This window comes from Hemitrygon akajei, chromosome 4 (assembly GCF_048418815.1).
Source record: "Hemitrygon akajei chromosome 4, sHemAka1.3, whole genome shotgun sequence".
Classification (NCBI taxonomy): Eukaryota; Metazoa; Chordata; class Chondrichthyes; order Myliobatiformes; family Dasyatidae; genus Hemitrygon; species Hemitrygon akajei.
This window is the reverse complement of record NC_133127.1, coordinates 142,529,515-142,548,446: the sequence shown is the minus strand read 5'-3', so window position 1 is coordinate 142,548,446 and position 18,932 is coordinate 142,529,515. Positions and strand designations below refer to the sequence as shown.

At 39.8% G+C, this 18,932-nt stretch overlaps 1 protein-coding gene across 3 annotated transcripts in view; it reads right to left on the bottom strand.

Moving 5' to 3' along the window:
• Positions 1 to 18,932, bottom strand: part of tenm4 (teneurin transmembrane protein 4) — a 2,228,071-nt gene that overhangs the window by 363,886 nt on the left and 1,845,253 nt on the right. The window lies entirely within an intron of this gene.

Sequence of the window (18,932 nt, the reverse complement as noted above, 5' to 3'; positions counted from 1 at the left end):
CTTGTATCTAGTTTAAATCCACTGGAGCCTCCACATTTGCCAGATCATTTCTGATACCATCAAAATTGGCCTTTCTCCAATTTAGAATTCCAACCTGCAGACCAACCTATCTTTTTGCTATTCAATCTGATACTAATGGCATTGTGGTCACTGGATGCAAAGTGTTCCCCTACACAAACATCAGAAGGAGTTACTGCTACCTCAGCCCTCTTCATTCAGGATGGTTTACTCAGGCGCTCAGCAGAAACACCAACAACCCTTAAAAATGAACAGTGTCATCTTATGATGGAACCAGGGGGTAAAAGAGACATCCTCCCAATTCCACATACAGATAACAAGTAACAGTTCATTGCCACTAGCCTCTTCCCAAATGCCCACTTCCCCAAGAAGGCTCCAGGCTTGCTTCCTTCGACAACTGTCCGGCCATCTCTGGAGTTGCAGCTAGCAACCATTGTGCTTGGGTACTGGACCGCTGAAGCCAGACCAACCTACCATAAATCTACAATCTCAGATAAGAAGGGTGCTCTGTGCAAGAAAGCATCCCCAAGCTGATTCTATTTTTTCCCCTATTGTCTCATACTTCCAAGCAACATAGGGGAACATTCAAGTCCCTTCAGGCTCTGCCAGCTCTCGGAGAGATCCATCAATCTGCTTCACCCACGGTTTTCCTCTGCAACCTGTTCTGCTTCTGTTATGCACATCAATTCTGAATTCTCCTGACACCCACTTATGCTGGGTACAAATTACTGTGGCCAATTATTCTACCAGCTGATGCAACTTTGAGATGTAGGGAAGGGCAGCACTTGAGGTAAAAGGGAGAATGCAAAAACTCCACTGAAATAGTATCTGAGGCCAGGATTGAACCGATGGCACCAGAGTTGTGCAGCAACGTACTACTTGCTGCACCACTGTGCTGCCCTTATACTTAACCGCAATGGTCACAAAAACTTCTGCTGGTCTTCAGTACGTGAAGCATTCAGTTGAGTTTGTGATATATACCGTATGATGATGAAATAATTTATATCCCTCAGAATCATGGATTTTTTTTGGTATTTTTTGCCAGGGGACAAATGTAACCTGTTCCTGTTTCATGCACCCCAAGACCATTCAGAAGATATAAATCAACCTATACATAGTGAAAGTTCTCCCCTTGTCTGCAGCAAGATGCAGAAACATTTGAAGCAAAGGATAAAGGCAAAGATACTGTTAAAGGGGGTTTCTTCTTTTTCTTTGTTACTGCGTTTGTTAATCAAAATGGCTTCTTTGTTTTGTTAAAAGTAGGACTGCTTCTTTGTTGCGAGAGAGTGCTGGAAGCTTGTTTGGGTTAAAATTTACTGATAACGAGAATTGTATTCCTTTGTAAACCAATTGGGATTAATGTTGTTCTTTCTTCTGAGTCTGTAAGCTATTGTTGGCGGGCTTTTGCGGAGATCGGCACGAGGGGGTGAGAGAGAGAGAGGACGTGATGCTGTAAACTGGGCGAGGAATGGACCCCAAGCGGGGGTCCGAGGCCAGGAGGTACCCCGGGGAGAGGAGACGAGGATAGATGTGCTTGGTTGATCACTTTGGGTGGTCCTAAGCTGCGAGTCGAGGAGTTCGGAGGGGATCGAATGGTGGCCAGAAGACTTCAGTAATTGAGCTCCAACGGTTGTACACGAAGTGGTTTGGACTTTGATAAGTTTGGTGCCTTTTCTTTATTTTCTTTTCCTTCATATATACTGTTATCATTATTAATCATTTAGTTATAGTAATCTTTATAAATTGTAATCATTTAATTGCATATGGTGTCCTGTCTGTTTTTTGAGCGAGGCGGGGACAACACTCAGCATCCACACCAGCTGATTACCCAGTTTGGTGGGGCCGAAGGCTGCTCCCCCTAGACGAGAATGAGCTGAGCGAGCCTGAGGCGTATCAGGGTGGTACAATACAAAAATCCTGACATCAAATTTATTCAGAAATCTCCTACATCTGGCTATGGATTTGAGTAATGGTGTAAAAGACATAAAGCCATGATAAAATCAGCAGTTGGATCAGAAAGGTCCTCTGCTAATTGAATAGGGCCGGACAAGCATAAAGTGATAGGAAATGAAGGAGCAGGAATATGAATTACAATACCACAAACATTGCCCTATGACCACACACATGTAGAAACATGCCGCCCTGCTCCCCACAACAATAGTAACTCATACCTAAATGTGCTTGACATTTAAGCTTCTTGTTAAGCGCTTGGTAGGACATCCCTTCCCAAAATATTAGCAAGGCGAATATTGACCAAACCATATGATGCTGTTCTTTTTGACCTTACAGAGGTGAAAGCATTTTCCAATTTTAACCCCATCTTTTCTCTGAGACGATTTACCCTATCTTCTTTCGCTCAATTCTACACATTGTTTGGAGCATCAAATATTTTCGCCCTAATCAACCCCCAGCACCCTAGCACTGTCTGCTCCTCACCCCCGTCACAGCCAATCTCTTCTTCCCAACCCTCCTATCTGAGCCTTGCTCTTGGCTTACGTGTCAGGTTGCTTTCCATACTACCTGATCTGAATACAGGATTGACTGGAACTTATTGTACAGAATATGAAGAGATATCAATTAATATTCAAACAAACACATTAAATCCAAGAGTGAACAGTCAGCTTTGTAATTTCAACTCAATCTATAAATCGTTTACTAGGGAAAGGCAGAAGGAAAGACAAATCAGACTGCAGCTGCGAATTGCTCCTTGTTAATTTCCTGAACAGCAAACAGCTTATTGAAGTTTTTCCACCTAAGTTTTTCTGTCCAACTGATGTTCCTTAATATTGACTTATATTTGTAACTACAATTTTGAACACAATGTACCAGATCTCACTGAATCGTAGAATCATAGAAATTCATAGATCCATAAATTCCTGTTGTGTTCCCAGTGGCAAAAACAATTGCAATTTTGACTCATTACCAAGCACTTGGTCCATAGTCCTGCAGGTTACAGCTAAATCTGGGTACATTTTAAATGTGCTGAGGTTTTCTGCTTCAGAAGCCCTACCAGTATTCCAAATGGTCACCAACTTCCACACGAAAAAAAAATTGCCCCTTTCTTTCATTTAGCTAAAGTAATGTCCTCTTATCATTCACCTCTCGACCAAGGAAAATAGATTCATTCTGTCCAGTGCTGTCATATGTGCACTGGTACCTACCAGATTACGTCATCATGTAAGCAAGACAGACCTCCATAGCAACTGTACCATTACAGGTACTCATGTCAATTGAACTAATCATCATCCAATTCACTCTGTAATCACCTTCAACTTGGCCCTACAACCACAGTGTTGCGAGAGCGTTGACAGAAGAAATTAGTTGCCTAAGCTCCAAAGGACTCGACCAAGAAAGTTCTTCTTAGACAGTCAAATGGAGCCACAGAATGCCTTCGCACCTGTGCTGCCCTGAAATTCATCATAATTAGCATCAGGGAAGAGGATGTTTAATTCTTTACCGGAAATAACCAGCTTTGGATTGATAAAAATACCAAGAGATCCAGAAACTAAGCACAAACATAAGGCATCCTTGGATTTGAATGTACCTCTTGCCTGAGGAAAAAGAACTTCAAATCGAAGAACCAACAAATTGTGTCCTGAAGAACAGAAGGTATGTGGAAACAGCAGAGAAGGATCAGTGATTTGCTAGTAACTACTGCATGTTCAGCAAGGTCAAGGCTGCCTTTAGCCTAAGCAACCATGGCCCCACCCACTGAAGGGCATGAACAAAGGTGCAAGAAGGGCAACCTGCTGGAAGGAATACTTAGAAATCTGCTCATCCGTCTTTACTTGACATAAGCACTCTTGTCTCCATCCCACAGCAATTTATCTAGTGCAATATAGCTGCCACAACTGTCTGACAAAGGCTGTTATAAAGGCAAAGGCTCAACTTAAAATAAAGCCTAAGGAAGAGGTAGTATTCCTGCTTGACAGTGAGGAGCTTAGGCCAAAATCCATGACCTCATTGCCCACATTTGGAAAGAGAAGGATATGCTGAGGTACCTCAGAGATGCCATAATTATGATGCAACAAACTCAACTGCAATAAACAGATATTGGCCATCTTACTGATTTCCAGGGTCAAACTCCTCTGCCTTCTTCTATTGGTTAAAGATCCACTCCTTGAAATGCAACACACACAAAATGCTGGAGGAACTCAGCAGGCCAAGCAGCATCTATGGAAAAGAGTACAGTCGACGTTTCAGGCTGAAACCCTTCGGCAGGACTGGAGAAAAAAGGCTGAGGAGTAGATTAAAAACATAGGGGGAGGGGAGAGAGAAGCACAAGGTGATAGGGGAAACATGAAGGGGAGGGATGAAGTAAAGAGCTGGGAAGTTGTTGGTGAAAGAGACAGAAGGCCATGGAAGAAAGAAAAGGGGGGAGAAGCACCAGAGGGTGGGCAAGGAAATTAAAATGCAAGGTGGGTTCCATCCATTTGTAGGTACAATGAGTGTGATCCTTACCATATGACACATCCAGAATTGCAGGCAGCATATCAGTCACTACACCATGGGTTTTTTCAACCTCTCTATCGCCCTGGACGATCAACAAAGAGAGATTGTCAACCTGGTTGAGTCAGTTTCATTTTGTGTTCCTTGTGTGTATTGTTCATCTCACAAATATCTCTGGCTATTTCCCTGTAAATGCTCTTCATGCTTGCTCTCATGTGATCACAAGAGTGCAGTGTTAAGCTGAGGTAGATCTTCTGTGGAGTGCCACCTGAATTTTCTGGCAGGTAAATCCATGTCTGGGCCATTCCCAGGCATGGTGTGAAGTGCTGTCTTGGGCCTGGCAGAGCAGTAGGCCTGGGACCCTTGGGCTGCACAAGGACAGCAACCTTCTAAATATGGTTTGGAGAAATCTGCTCTTGGGCGAAAGGTAGGTAAAGCCTTTTATTAACTCACTGCTTACGTGAAAATGTGTGTGCTTGTCTTATAACATACATCACTTCAAAATCACTTTCTATTTTTAACAAGTCCCTGGTGATCACAAATGTTGAGAATATCAAAATCATTCATAAGCTTTCAACCACAGCAATGGATTTGATGGATGGTGAGCTTACTGGTGAGGCACTGTTGGCAGTCAGTGAGGTTCCATGAGTGCAGCTGGCCAGTTCTGATAAGAGGAGGTCTGTGCTGCCCTGCATCTCTCTCCATCAGCTGGCTGACAGCCTGCTGTGGAAAGCTGGGCTCAGGACATATTGAAAGAGCCAGGTCAGCTACACAGCCACCTGATCTAATATGCTTTTCAACTGTGGATAAATGGATATTTCTGGTGACATGGATATTGAGGGATTTGTTGTAAGTTGAATATGTAATATGATCAATCAGATTGGTTAATATTGTTGTAGAAAGATTAAATAATAAGCATTTTTGAATTGTGGTGCAAATAAGAATTTAGATCATGAAATAGTACTAAAATTAAAGGCAACTATTTATATTCAAGTTAGCTTCTAATTTTTTTTTAGTTAGAACAAGTGAGGAGATTTTTAAACAGCATCTGAACCTGGGTGGTCATTTCCCAAGAGATGATAGCATGTATAAAGTGTATTTTTTCCCACTGTCAGTAAACTAAATGGAACAGAATTGTAAGAGATGCGGAGTAAGGCTAAAATCTGAACATAGGTGTTAAGTGATGATAAAATGGAGCTGGTGGGAAAGTTCTGAAGGCTTTATTCAGACATTCTCAAGAGACCATAAGTATGAGAAGGATTTCATGTAATTTTACACTTTGATTTGAAGTGTGAAAAAAGCAGGGTCTATAAGCAGGAACAATTGCAAATAATTATTATTTAGCTATGTATGAACTTCAAAGCTTTGGATAGACAAGTGGACTGTGGCTCCATAATTATAAAACAGAAAGCAGGCAAATCTGAATGTGGAAACACAGCTTCAAAAGATACAAACATTTTAGTACAAGTTTTTACCTTAAATGAATGATGGAGAACGTTACAGATGAGGCCATAGTTTGGAAGATTCAAGATAGTCAAAAAGGACAGGTCACAGAAATGCTCAGGTATATGTATTTTGTAGTATGATCCACTTCACTGACTGTTTTTGCCTGGATCCTGTGTCTGCTTTGTTTAGCTTATGTTTTATTCATCACAGCTGATTAAACCTGTTCTAAAGCTTTTTGTCACCAAATTAAAATATAACAGATATTTAAAATACAGCACATTGTGTTTGTGAATTGTGTATCAAATAGATTGGCCCATTTCCAAACAACGAACCTGGATTTTTAATTATGCATGAAGGGAAAGCAAAATCAAAGGATTATTGTAATGCATGATTAGAATTGTTGATCTTCTCTGATGAGATGCAATAGCCATTGCAACTTAGAACTGGCAGTGGTGTACAAGATATCCTTCAACGTTGATGGGGGAATGTAGAGTTTCTGTAATAGTAAATGGGGCTGATACTAACGAAAAGTAAGCAATTATCACTAATGGACTAGAGACCATCAGATTTGTATGTGAACATTTGTCTGTTACTACAAGTAAATTTTACTGAACTTTAGACAATTTGACAAAGTAAGGAAATGATATTATTTCAAGATTCAAGATCGTATGTTTATTGTCATTCTTCAGTGCAGGAGTGCAAAGGGATAAAAATGATTGTAACTCTGACTGATGCAGCATAAAAAACAATAAGCATAATGATGCACCATCAATAACTCTCGGAGACGGGAGGCGAACAATAGGCTTTTATTAGCTACAAGAGACCACCACACAACATCCTGGAGACTGAGGGAGGAGCAGTGCCTCCAATCGCCTTTATACAGGGGTCTGTGGGAGGAGCCACAGGAGCAGTCAGCAGAAGGGCGTGTCCAGACAAGTATATGTAGTTCATCACTCATAATGAACCCAATAAAAGAAAGAAAACACAATAAATATAAAAGCAATTCTTTTAAAAACAATGTACAAGTAACTTGCATACATAGATTCACTGTACCTACACGATGCGATGCTCGGGAATGCGTATGTAGTGGTGGCGGGGGTGGTAGGTTGGGTTAATGGGCAGAAAGGGCTTGGGGAAGAGCTGTTTTTGTGTCCAGTGGATGCTGTGCAATCTCTTCCCTGCATTGAGCAGGTGTTTCTAGAACAAAAAATAAATCTTATTTGATGATCAAAATACAGTAGCGCTGGCCACTATAAATAGCTGATGGTAGCAATACTGGATGGAATTCATTGTACATTCCCATGATAGTTATCTCCCTAGGTTCTAGCAATGGGCTCACACATCTGTTAAAACGGCAGACTGAAGGATCCCCTTATATTATACTCTGTTTTACTTAGCAGCTTATTTAATATTAATATCCTTTTTTTGTATTGCGGTGTTGCATTTTACATGATAACATTAGTTAAAATGAAATTCAAAGCTAAAAATTCATTAATCATATTCTCTTTATAAGGAACCATTTTTCAAAATATGTACACCCTATATAACCCAATGCGGATTCACAGTTATCCAACCTATTTCTACCAACTTCTTACATGCGTCCAAAACTCAGAGTCACGCGAGGCTGTTGGGACGAGAAGCACCGCTTTCCCGCCAATACACGTCATATGCGCATACCTCACAGTCTCACTCCCACCAGTCTCGCATTGGTTTTGGCAGCGTGTGGATGTGCTATCTTGCACTCATAAACTTTTGTTGTTATTACCTACGGTGCACTGATTTTGTGCTTGAAATATTTAACTATGCCTCCTAAGTGTCCCATATCAAGTCCTGGGCCATCAGCCAAGCGGCAGAGAACTGCTTTAACACTTGAAAAAAAGTTGGAAATTATAAACAGGGCCAAGTCAGGTGAAGGTAACACAGCTCTGGGACGCTACTTTGGCCTGGGTGAGTCCACAATCAGAAACATAAAGAAAAATGCTGAGAAAATGAAAAGTGCAGTGATTGATTCATCACAAGTGTCTTCAAAGATTGTTACCAAAGTGCGTAACCCAATTATGACAAAAATGGAGAAAATGTTGAGTTTGTATATTGAGCATGAAACGAAGAAAAAAACACCCAGTTCTGATCATCTTCAGGTGGAAGCTTTGGAAATTTATGGCCGCCTTTGTTCAGAGGCTAGTGAGGAAGTGTCCAGTGATATTGTTAGCTTTAATGCAAGTAGAGGATGGCTTTCTAAGTTTGTTTATCGTCACAGGCTTCACAACATAGCTGTGCGTGGTGAGCAAGCTAGTGCTGACCACGAAGCTGCTGAATGCTACCCTGTGCAGTTGCAGGCTATGATAGCTGAGTTAGGCATCACACCAAAGCAGGTGTTTAATGCAGATGAGACCGGGCTTTTTTGGAAGCGTATGCCGAAACGAACTTAAATAAGTAAGGATGAACAGACTCTCTATAATTTATTACATTGAATATTACCTTAAATTGATGAAATATAATACAAATGTTGCCCTGTGGTACTGATTTTGTGTCGTATTTGGTATGAAAATGTGAATAAATTACAGATAAAACATATTTAGAAAGCCCTCCAGAAAGCATCCCTATTTTCTCCATTTAAATCATTATTCACATTATGCATTTCCATACCATGCATTGACTGTGAGGAACGTATCCCCCGCATATAATGAGGATAGGCTGTATTGCTGCTGTAATATCAAAATTAATTCCAGATTTGCAATCAAACAGTGAAGTATGTTGGAAGCATTTCACCATGGAACTAACTTCTGACTTTCAAACAAAAAACACATTAGATTCATGTATCTTCAGTTACAGGTGGCCCCTGCTTTTCGAACGTTTGATTTACAACTTGCTGTTACGAAAGACTTACATTAGTACCTGTTTTCGCTAACCAAAGAGGATTTTCGCTTTTATGAAAAAAAGACGCCCGCTTTACACGTGTGTTTACCCCGAGAAAGACTACAATAACCGTGAAGCCTTGTGCGGGCAGTTGTTTGCGCATACGCGTACGCACGTGCATACATATGCGTGTACGTGCCGATTTTTTTTCTCCAAATCGATTTTGGTTTGCTGCCTTCCCAAGTTTGATAAGTGAAACTACACCGTGCCTACAATATTTCTACTTTATATAGGGTGTAAATTTATTATATCATTCCTGCTTTTACTATATGTTAGTGTTATTTTAGGTTTTATGTATTATTTGCTTTGATTTGGTAGGTTATATTTTTGGGTCTGGGAATGCACAAAAAATTTTCCCATATAAATTAATGGTAATTGCTTCTTCACTTTACGACATTTCGGATTACAAACGGTTTCATAGGAACGCTCTACCTTTGAATTGCGGGGAAAACCTGTATACTGCAGAAGGTCCCAAAATACATCAGTGTTCTGTATGAAATAAATAATGTAGTTAATGAATGTAAAGTCTTGCATTGTTTATGCCAACTGTACAGTATAATGACATTTTTAATTGATTTGGTTGCCACCTGAACTAATGCTAATGCCAGTAGGCTTTCCCGTCACAGGATGCAGGTATTCAAGGTCCCAGTAGTTATTTACCCCCTAGACCCAAAGCAACCAGATGTCAAAGCAAATATTCTCTGAGATTTCATTGGAGGATTCAGATCCACAGCTTCTGGGAGTATCTTAACATGCTTAGAACTGGCTTGGATCAGTACACATTGGGGATTGAGCTCCTGCTCAATTGTGCTGGGGTTTTTTTTTTGGCTGATTCAGCCAAAATTACCATAAATGGAAAAAAAAACCCTGGAATTATAAATTCAACTAAGGTTCCATGTGAACTGAGTTTTCATAATACTTTGTGCTAGCTTCAAATATCATGCCTGATGTCAGCCTTACTCCCAGGTTGAATGACTCATTTTCAAGTGGAAGTAAATCAAAATTAGTTCTGGAAACAATGTCACTAATTGTACCAATTTGTGGCAAGGAATGACTGAGTACAAATGGACACTCTTGGGAAAGAGTGGGCTGGAGTTCATTCGGAAATCCTTGCATGGAATTCAGAGGTCCCCAGTACACCGGAAAAATTCCACCACTTTCCACCAACCCTCCATCCCTTGACTCCAGGTCAGACCTAGTGTAGGATCCATAAGTCCACTGACTTCAACAGCGATTGCAGAGTGGCAGGGAGAAAAGTCGAATAGAAATTAATTAAGTGAAATCTTGTTTAATGGGTTGAGTTATTTAGAAGTGTTGCTAAGTGTTTTTGGTTAATTTTCTTTTCCTTGCAAAAAAGAATAATTCTTAAAATATATTATTATTGAAATATATATTCTTTACTTGCAAAAAAAAGTATTTTAAAATACTTAGAGGAGTTCTATGTGTAGACGCCTCTGCCCACCCAAGGCACATTATTTCAATAAGTGAGATGTTGCTGTTGTTTAGGGTTTCCTCGCTTGAATAAAGGATTGAATGGCTAAAAGTAATATCGTTCTGGACTGGGCAGAGCAAAGTGTGGGTACATGATTGTCCTACAGAGAACAGGAAAGGGGCAGTAAAGTCAGAAGATTTTCCGAAACTTTGCAATTTTGTTTCGAACTTGAACCATGAAGGTTGAGATGCATGGGATCTAAGCAGAGTTGCCTAACTGGATTTAAAAATTACTTGGTGACAGAATACCCGGAGTGGTGATGAAAAGATGCATTTCTGTTTCAGATTCAAATTTATCACGTATATCACAACATACAGTGAAATGCACTGTTCGTGCTAACAACCAACACATCCAAGTGTGTGATCAATGGGGTACTACAAGGATCGGTGCTGGGACCTTTGCACTTTTGTTGCTTTTAAAGGTTAAGTACCCTTTATTGGAAATGCGTGAGGTGGGAAGTGTTCTGGCTTTTGGATTTTTTCAGATTATGGAATGCTTGCAACTATATAATGAGATAGATTGGGGATGAAAGTCTAAAAACAAAATCCATTCACATTACATATGCAGCTTAACCATCTACTCTGCAGGTAGTTTTATATTGTGGCAACCCACTTTCCGCGCAGGTGAACCGGCTCACAAAATGGTGCGCGCGTTGGCAGAGAGGCCAGCCCCAAAATGGCGCTGGGCCTTCTTCTTCACCAGCAAGGGGAGAAAGCTCGCGCGCGGGAAGAGACTTTTGTAATACACCTCTGACGTCATTTCCGCCCGGAGAGGGTGGGAATGGAACTGTGTAAAAGCCAGTGCCACGAAGTTTGAATAAAATAGTCTGGAGTGCAGCTTACAGACTGCGTGTCATTATTTCTAGCTCTGTGTGTAGCACATCGCTACAACATAATATTTAATAATATTGTGCATGAAACACTAATGTGTACATTGAACCATCAGTAAGTTAAGCTACCACCACCTCAGCCGCACAGGTGAACAGTCAGTAGCTGCTTGGCATTACCATAATTCACAACTATTCCTGTGTTACTGGTAAGCAACCCTTGTCTTACACTTGTTCATCACTCATATATACTGATACAGCCACTCAGCGTGCCAGATTTTCATCAATGACGAACTGGGCAAGCTCACCATCGAATTTCTTTGCTGCTTGATCAGCAGACTTTTTATCACCACCAATCTTTTAAAAAAATGATGCCGTGCCATTTTTAAAATTTATGCAATCATCCTGCTTAATATTTACAATTACCTTCAATTTTCAGTTCATGATAGAGATTTGCTTGTTTCATGATCAGCATACTGTTAAGCAGCATATGTTCACTCTGATGCTGATTAATCCATCCTTTCAATACGTGATCAAGATCTTTATTTTTCACTTTTTGCAGCATTTTTCTATTTTTCATTAACTTCTGTTCACTCCATATCTGAGGTCACTTCTCAGAACTGTTTATGATGTCCGTAGCTTGGGAACCTGCCCAGCACCTTGTGGAATTTTTCATTTGTGATGTCATGTCAGCACTCAAAACATTTTCTCATTTTAGAGGTTTTTGGATTTTGAAATTTTGGATTTTGGACAACCTGGACTTGTTTTACTGGAGTGAATGAGTTGAGGAGTGACCTGATAGAGACATGTAAAATTATAAGAGGCACTGATAAAATGGAAAGTCAGAATCTTTTTTTCCATGTTAGTTGTATCAAAACAGGTTTCAGATGAGAAAAATGAGTTTTAAAGGCGATCTGAGGGAAAAACATGCTTACACAGAGTGATTGATATCTTGAACTCATTGCCTGAAATGGTGGAATCAGATAGGCAATCACCTTATTTAAGAGGTACTTCATGTGGCACTTGAGTAGGCAAGGCAAAGAAGGATTTAGGCCTAATCTGGGCAAATGGTATTAACACAGATGGGCAATAACGTCAGTATGGATGCAATGGGCCGAAAAGCCTGTTTCTGTGCTGTGCTCTCTATGACTCTGTGGCTCTTTATCCAACAAATTATGGGACCAATCAACAAAACAACAATAGGCCTGGTGACAGAGTAGTGTTAAAGCAAGAGGACAGGGATATTATAAAGAAAAAAAACTCAAATTCTCATCCACAGAGTTGGTGGTTGCATTTATGTGAATGGGGGAGCTATTTCTAGGTCAGCTGTCACTATTGAAATCTTAAGGGACCTGATGCATAGACCAAGTTTACCTATAGGTCAGACAAATTGGAACAAAATGTGCAATCTTTCAGCTCTGTCTGGCTCAAGGAAAAGTTTAAGAGGGGTGGTGAAGAACATTAATTCCATGTGGTCAGTGTGTATGCATGAATTTGTAGATAGTGGTGTGAAGGGCCAGTTTGTAGATGAGAAATAGAGGGAGACCAAGGATAGGTTTTTGGGAGACACTGGAGGAAATAAGAGCAGCATGCAAAGAAAAACTCGATGGGTCAGCCAGCATCTATGGAGAAAAATAGACAGTTGATGTTTTGGGTCAAGACCCTTCAGATAGATCCTAGTGACTACACTGTGTCAGCGGCAGGACTTTAATTGAGGTAGTCAAACCAAGAGCCACAGTTAAGTCAATGCAAATAGGATGTTACACATATTCAAAGGGAAGTTGGAAGTGAGATGGGCTTGTTGGAATTCAGAAGTCCCCAGTATAGAACACTTCCCATCAACTCTTTCATTGTCTGAACTGTGGGAGTAGCCAGGCAGAGTAAGAAAATGACTTTGTAACAACTCATCAATGGTGGAGGCATGGGTTCAAGGTTCCAACATGAAGAAAGGATCAATATTTGAGCAGCTCAGATCTCATAATGTTTATGAATTGGAAAAGAGCTTTTATACCAGGTGGGACACAGAAATAAGAAATATTGGGGGAGGGAAAGGTAAAAGAATACAAGAATTAGGAGTATGAGTCAGTTTATGTCACCTCTGCACATTCTACCATTCAGCATATTTTTTCCCTTCAAAATATTACAGTTTTCAGGAAGATAACCTTTCATTATTCTCAACTACATTGAATGTAGGCATATCCTTCCCGATCATAGCTCACTTTTTTATCCTGAAAACCAACCTGGTAAAACTTCTCTACATTGTGTTCATTGCAAGTACATTGTTCCATGGATATAGAGGTCAATAGTGTCGGCATTATTCTATGCATGTTCTCATTATTGCCCTGTATGTAGGTGGAGAGCCACACAGGGAAATAATCAGAGGCAGCTCTAAAAGTGAAGAAATCGGTGATATGGGATTAAAGAAAAGCACATGAGATGAGAAGGTAAAGGGGTGACTCTGTGTACGGGTTTGAGAGACTGTGTGAAGGAAGAGATGAAGTAAGGATTGTTTAACAGTAAACAAAGAGGACCAAAAACATGACAAATTAACAAGGAGTTATAGTTAATTTGAGGTTAAACATAATCTATGTATAACAGCTGTCAATACATTAGAAGCAGGACTTCCACATAGGCTGTAAAAGTGAGATTAGCTTATAAAGAGAAATCAAAACAGATTCATAGTAATGTTGTATGTAAAGCTAAAAGGATTAAGTATAGTGCTCCAACTCAAGTCAGAATATCAATGATTGTTATACAGATGTTACATTTGTTGGGAGTAGCCAAATTCTTTTCAATCAAAGACAACAGAAACTGGCTTCAGATTTAACTCTGCCCCTGTGATACAGCTATGAGAATGCAAAGAAGGCAGGAAGGTTCAGTCCAGTGAGCTCAATGAATAGTCACGAGATGGCAATAAAATTATAAAAAAAAGATTGTTATAAAAGGGGCTGACTGAACAATATTGAAGGGGAGTGAGGCTTTGTCCTCCTGTTGCAAGGTTCTGATTTGATGAGGGTTCCATTGCCTGGATAGAAAACTCATGACTTTTCTCCAAAGATGCTCTTTGATGTATTGTTTCCTTGGAAATTCTACTTTCAGATTTACAATTCCTCTAACTCACTGTTGTTCACAGTGCTGTCAATAAATACTCTTGCTTTGATTAAGCAGAAGGAAATGAAAAGGAAACTTGGGAAAGTGGAAGGAGGAAACTACCGGTAGTTTAGTTGGTCTAGACTAGTGGTTCCCAAACATTTTTGTGTTATCACCCCTTTGGCTCCAGACAACATCCACACCACCCCTTCTCCCTTTCTGGCCATTATATAAAAACTATAAAATATTTTGATTTATGATGTGCAGTGAAAGTGAAAAGGAACTGCAAATTCAAAGCAGTGATGAATAATTGCAAAATGTATTCAAATCTATTTAAAGTTACAAATAAAATTATTTCTTTATTTAATTAGAGTAAAAACAATTTTCGTCAAAAATGTTGGAGCATACATCGGTAGTTCAACTATTCACTACTTCATTGAAATTCACTTTTCAGTGAGATGAATGGGCTTGGTGCAGTGATATCAGCTTCTCAACATCAGGATGACTATCACTCAGAAGGAATCTCAGATGCCCACATTGAGAGTAATTTACAGTTTGTGTTGTTGCTATGAAAGATGCTGTGCTACTGCACTGATCTGCGCTCCACTAAACACGATGTTGGAAAGGCAATAAGGAACGCAGTGCAGGAAAGTGATTAGAGATTTCTTTCTGCAACCAAAAGTCCTGATATGATTTTTTGAACCTCAGCTTTAGCTCAAAATCATTTTCTAGCAAGATCCTTTCTGTTAATTCTTCATTACAGATGTTCAGGAATAGATTTATTACCCAATCTGGAAATTAGATCGAGAGAAGATCCTGAAAACTCTCTGACACAGATGTCATGATGGAAGAAAAACAAGAAGAGGAAGAAACTGAGCCAGAAACTGTGGAACTAAAACAAGAAATTAAACAAGAGGTCAGCTTGTCCAGGTGGGCTCAGTATATTTGAAGGTCATCGTCTGGTATTCTTTCTTTCTCTTCCAACTCAGAGAGTCTCGGAAATTGGAAAAGGTCGAGATGGCCAATGTTGTACTTAAATAGAGTTAACTTAGACAAAAATGTGAGGTGACTGAATTGACTTTGATCAGATTCACATAATTTCCATGCAATTAAAGACTGATTTCATTAAACTTTGCAAACAATTCTGGCACATAAGCAATGTCATGCCTAATATTCTTGAGTTGCTTATTGAATGAAGCACTTGAGCCTTCAAAGAATTTTATCACAATTTCAAAAAGTGCATAAAAGCACCTCAGGCAGTTTCCTATTGAGAGCCATCTGACTTCTATCTGTAACAGAGCATTCAAGCTATTTGTCATTCTCAATACAAAACTCAAAATAGTCAAGAACTGAGAGCATGGGACTTTATTTTATTTACCGTTGTAATAATGATTTGTGCAACCAATCACATAGATTTTTCTGACAAGATGCTGTCTGTGAATTGCACAGTGAGTGGTAAATATGCTTTTTTCAAGAAAGTAAGAACCCCATAGTAACATCTTGTCATTGATGGTGCCCCATCTGCTGAACAAGCAAAAATGTTGGCAAGTGGGCTGTGCTTCCCTTTGAAAAATTGCTTAACAATCCAAAATATTGACTCACCCTTTGTATGTTCTAGACCCCTTGCAAATAACAACTCTTGAACCATGCTTTCATCTCTTATAAAGTGCACGTAACCAATGATTCAAGCAATGATTTGTTGACCAGCAAAGTTGACTCATCAAACTGCGGAGTGAATTCTGTTATTCCAAGTATGTTGCACAATGTGCCTTCTGCATTCACAGACATTTCATCTATTCGTCTTTGAACAGAATTGTCGCTGAATGGAATCCGTTTAATTATTTGGTCTGATGACTTATGCCAAGCCGTCCTCAGAACCTCACTTATTGCTGGCAGAATTAGTTCTTCTCCAATTGTATGGGGCTTTCCAGGTTTAGCAATGAACAGCAAAGTGATGTATGGAGCACGCTAACCATCACTGTTCTGCTGTGACGTGTTGGCAAACACGTTTTGAAGTGTTTCCAGTTTCTGAAATTTTTGACAAAGTGACTGAAAATAAGCCAAGTTCTTGTTTACTTTATCAAAGTGTATTCTCTTCAGATAGTCAAGGAGCTCGGATGGTTTCATTGCCTCATTTGAGAAAACTTTTTTACACAACAGACACATGGGCTGCTGTTGTTTACTTGGTGCTGGTATAAATCCACATTTCACATACTCCACACTATTCTGTCTACACTTTTCATTTGGTCTGCTTCTGCCATTTTTAATAAGAATTAATGACCACAGTCAATCACCTATTGTTTTAGACCCACCTCAAGTGCTGAGATCAATAAAGGGGAAAGTTTTGATGTCATTATAGCTCAGGCAAAACCTGACTTTCTGCTTGAAGGTAAGCTGGATACCTGCTGGGGCCTTGCGGTTTTGCCAAACTGGCTTTCTAAACACGGCAGCTCCCACGTGTAAGATCATACAGCTGTAAGCAAACGTCCAACTAACATTGTTTGACTTCTGGCTGTAAATGGGAGTCAGTCTTCAGTTCTTAAAATGTAAATGGAAAGCAGTAATCAGCTTAAAGTTGAAAACTGAACATAGCAAACAAGCTTTGTTTAGAGCACAGACTTACTGGCTCATAGCTTCATAGCTCATAGCTCATAACAATGGGTTATTTAATTTGGCTTGTTTCAAAACAGACAAATATGTTATAAGAATGCACCAGATCCTTTTCATAAGAATATTGTTTGGATTTAAATGTGTATCCCTGAAAATCCATGAAATATGTTTAAAGTACATTGTAACTGGAAGAATCTTCTCCTTGGTAGGGAGAGGGGACTCACCGTTCAAATAGTGGGTATTGGCAGCTGAACTCTCCGTGGAGAATAAACAAGGAAGTGAAATAGTCATTGAAGATTGGGTAGTTACATTATAATCTCCCTTTAGTGAGGGTACTCTGCAGTCCCAGACTCAACTCCTACGACGACCACGGAGGAGGCCCCACAAACTGAGATTGTTTCACAGCTGCCAAGGGGCATGACCCCACCCCCCTCCCCCACCCTGTTGGGAAATACCCACAAGAGTAAGCTAGTCTCCACAGTCATTAAATCTTTAGGCCTGAATGTAAAACTTGTGTGTCAATGGTGTGACCACATTAAGTGGTGCCTGGTTTAACAAATTCACACATCATGTTGTGCTCTGGGCCTATAATCTTCTAATCTTTTTAACGCTGTCTTTAGTTTTGGAGCTGTTCCTTGTCATCCTTACCAGTAACAATGATGCCATCTAGGTGAGTGCCCTGACACCCTTGTCACACCTGGTCCATACTTTTCTGCCACAGTGCAGGTGCAGATGTTACTCCAAAAATAAGCCTTTTATAGCGATAAAGCCATTTCTGACTGTTTATGGTGAGAAACACTTTGAAATCTTCTTCCATTTCCATTTCTAGGTGGGCCTCAGCTAAGTTCACTTTGGTGAATTGATATCCCCCAAAAAGGTTTTCTGAGCAGAGGGTATTAATTTATTTTCAGTACTGGGTTGATGGTGACCTCAAGTCACCATAGGTACTGACAGACCCATCCTTCTTGGCTACTGGGAGCACTGGCGTTGTCCATGGACTCCACTCAAGCTTGGAATGAATTCCTTCAGCCTCCATGCAACCTAACTCACTAACTACTTTATCATGGATGGTATAAGGAACTGGACGGGCTTTGTAAAACTTGGGATTGACATTTTCATTTAACACTATTTTTACTATTGATCTGTTTAAGTATTCCAATGCCATCTTTGAACACTGCTGTGGTATCATCCAGTACCTTTCTTAATTCAGTTTTAGTTGACTCTGTTGCAGGAGATGCGACATGCAAATTGTGGATTGACCCCAATGGTAGTTGTCTTGGACAGTCTCATGCCCAAAATACTGACCCTCCTGTCTTTACCACATACAAGCCCAAAGTGGCTTGTTGGTTGTTGTATTTCACTGTTACGGTTGTCATTCCCACACAAATGATCTTTCCTCGAGTATAACTTTTAGTTAGATATCTGCACGCTTCAGTTCAGTATCGATAAAATGCCATTCAAATTCATTTTATGGAGAGACAGAAACAGCCGAGTAAGTGTCCTTTTAAATTTTAATTCATTTCCCATTCACATATGTTGTAGGCCATATTGCATGTCTATTGTTAGTTTTCACATTGTAAATCTTAAGGCTAACCCGTACTGTGCCATTCTCATCATTATCAGATTTTTCATTGACTGCATGCAGATTAGTGCCCTTTTTGAAACTGCAAACTTGATTTTCTATATTTTTCTCTTCCCTGAGCAGTCCATTTATTTTTGTCTGCCCGACATGCTCCTTGTATGTGTCTTACTTTATTGCATTGTCTGCAAGTTTTACTGTTAATCCTACATTGGTCTGGTGTATGTGAGGTCCTGCAACAATGATAACACAATTTGTTTGGCCAGACTGGTTTCTGTTTAAATGCTGCAATTTTGTTCACACTCACTTTCATTCCTGACTGCAACCCAATTGCATTTCTGGCTGCTGTTTCTATTGATAGATTGATTACAACTGCTCTTTTAAATCTAAGTTTTGCTTCAGTTAGGAGCTGTTTTTGAATGCTTTCTTGTAAGGTTCCACAAAATATATGACCTCTCAGTACATTATTGAACTGACAATGCTCAAACAATCTCTTCTATTCAGCC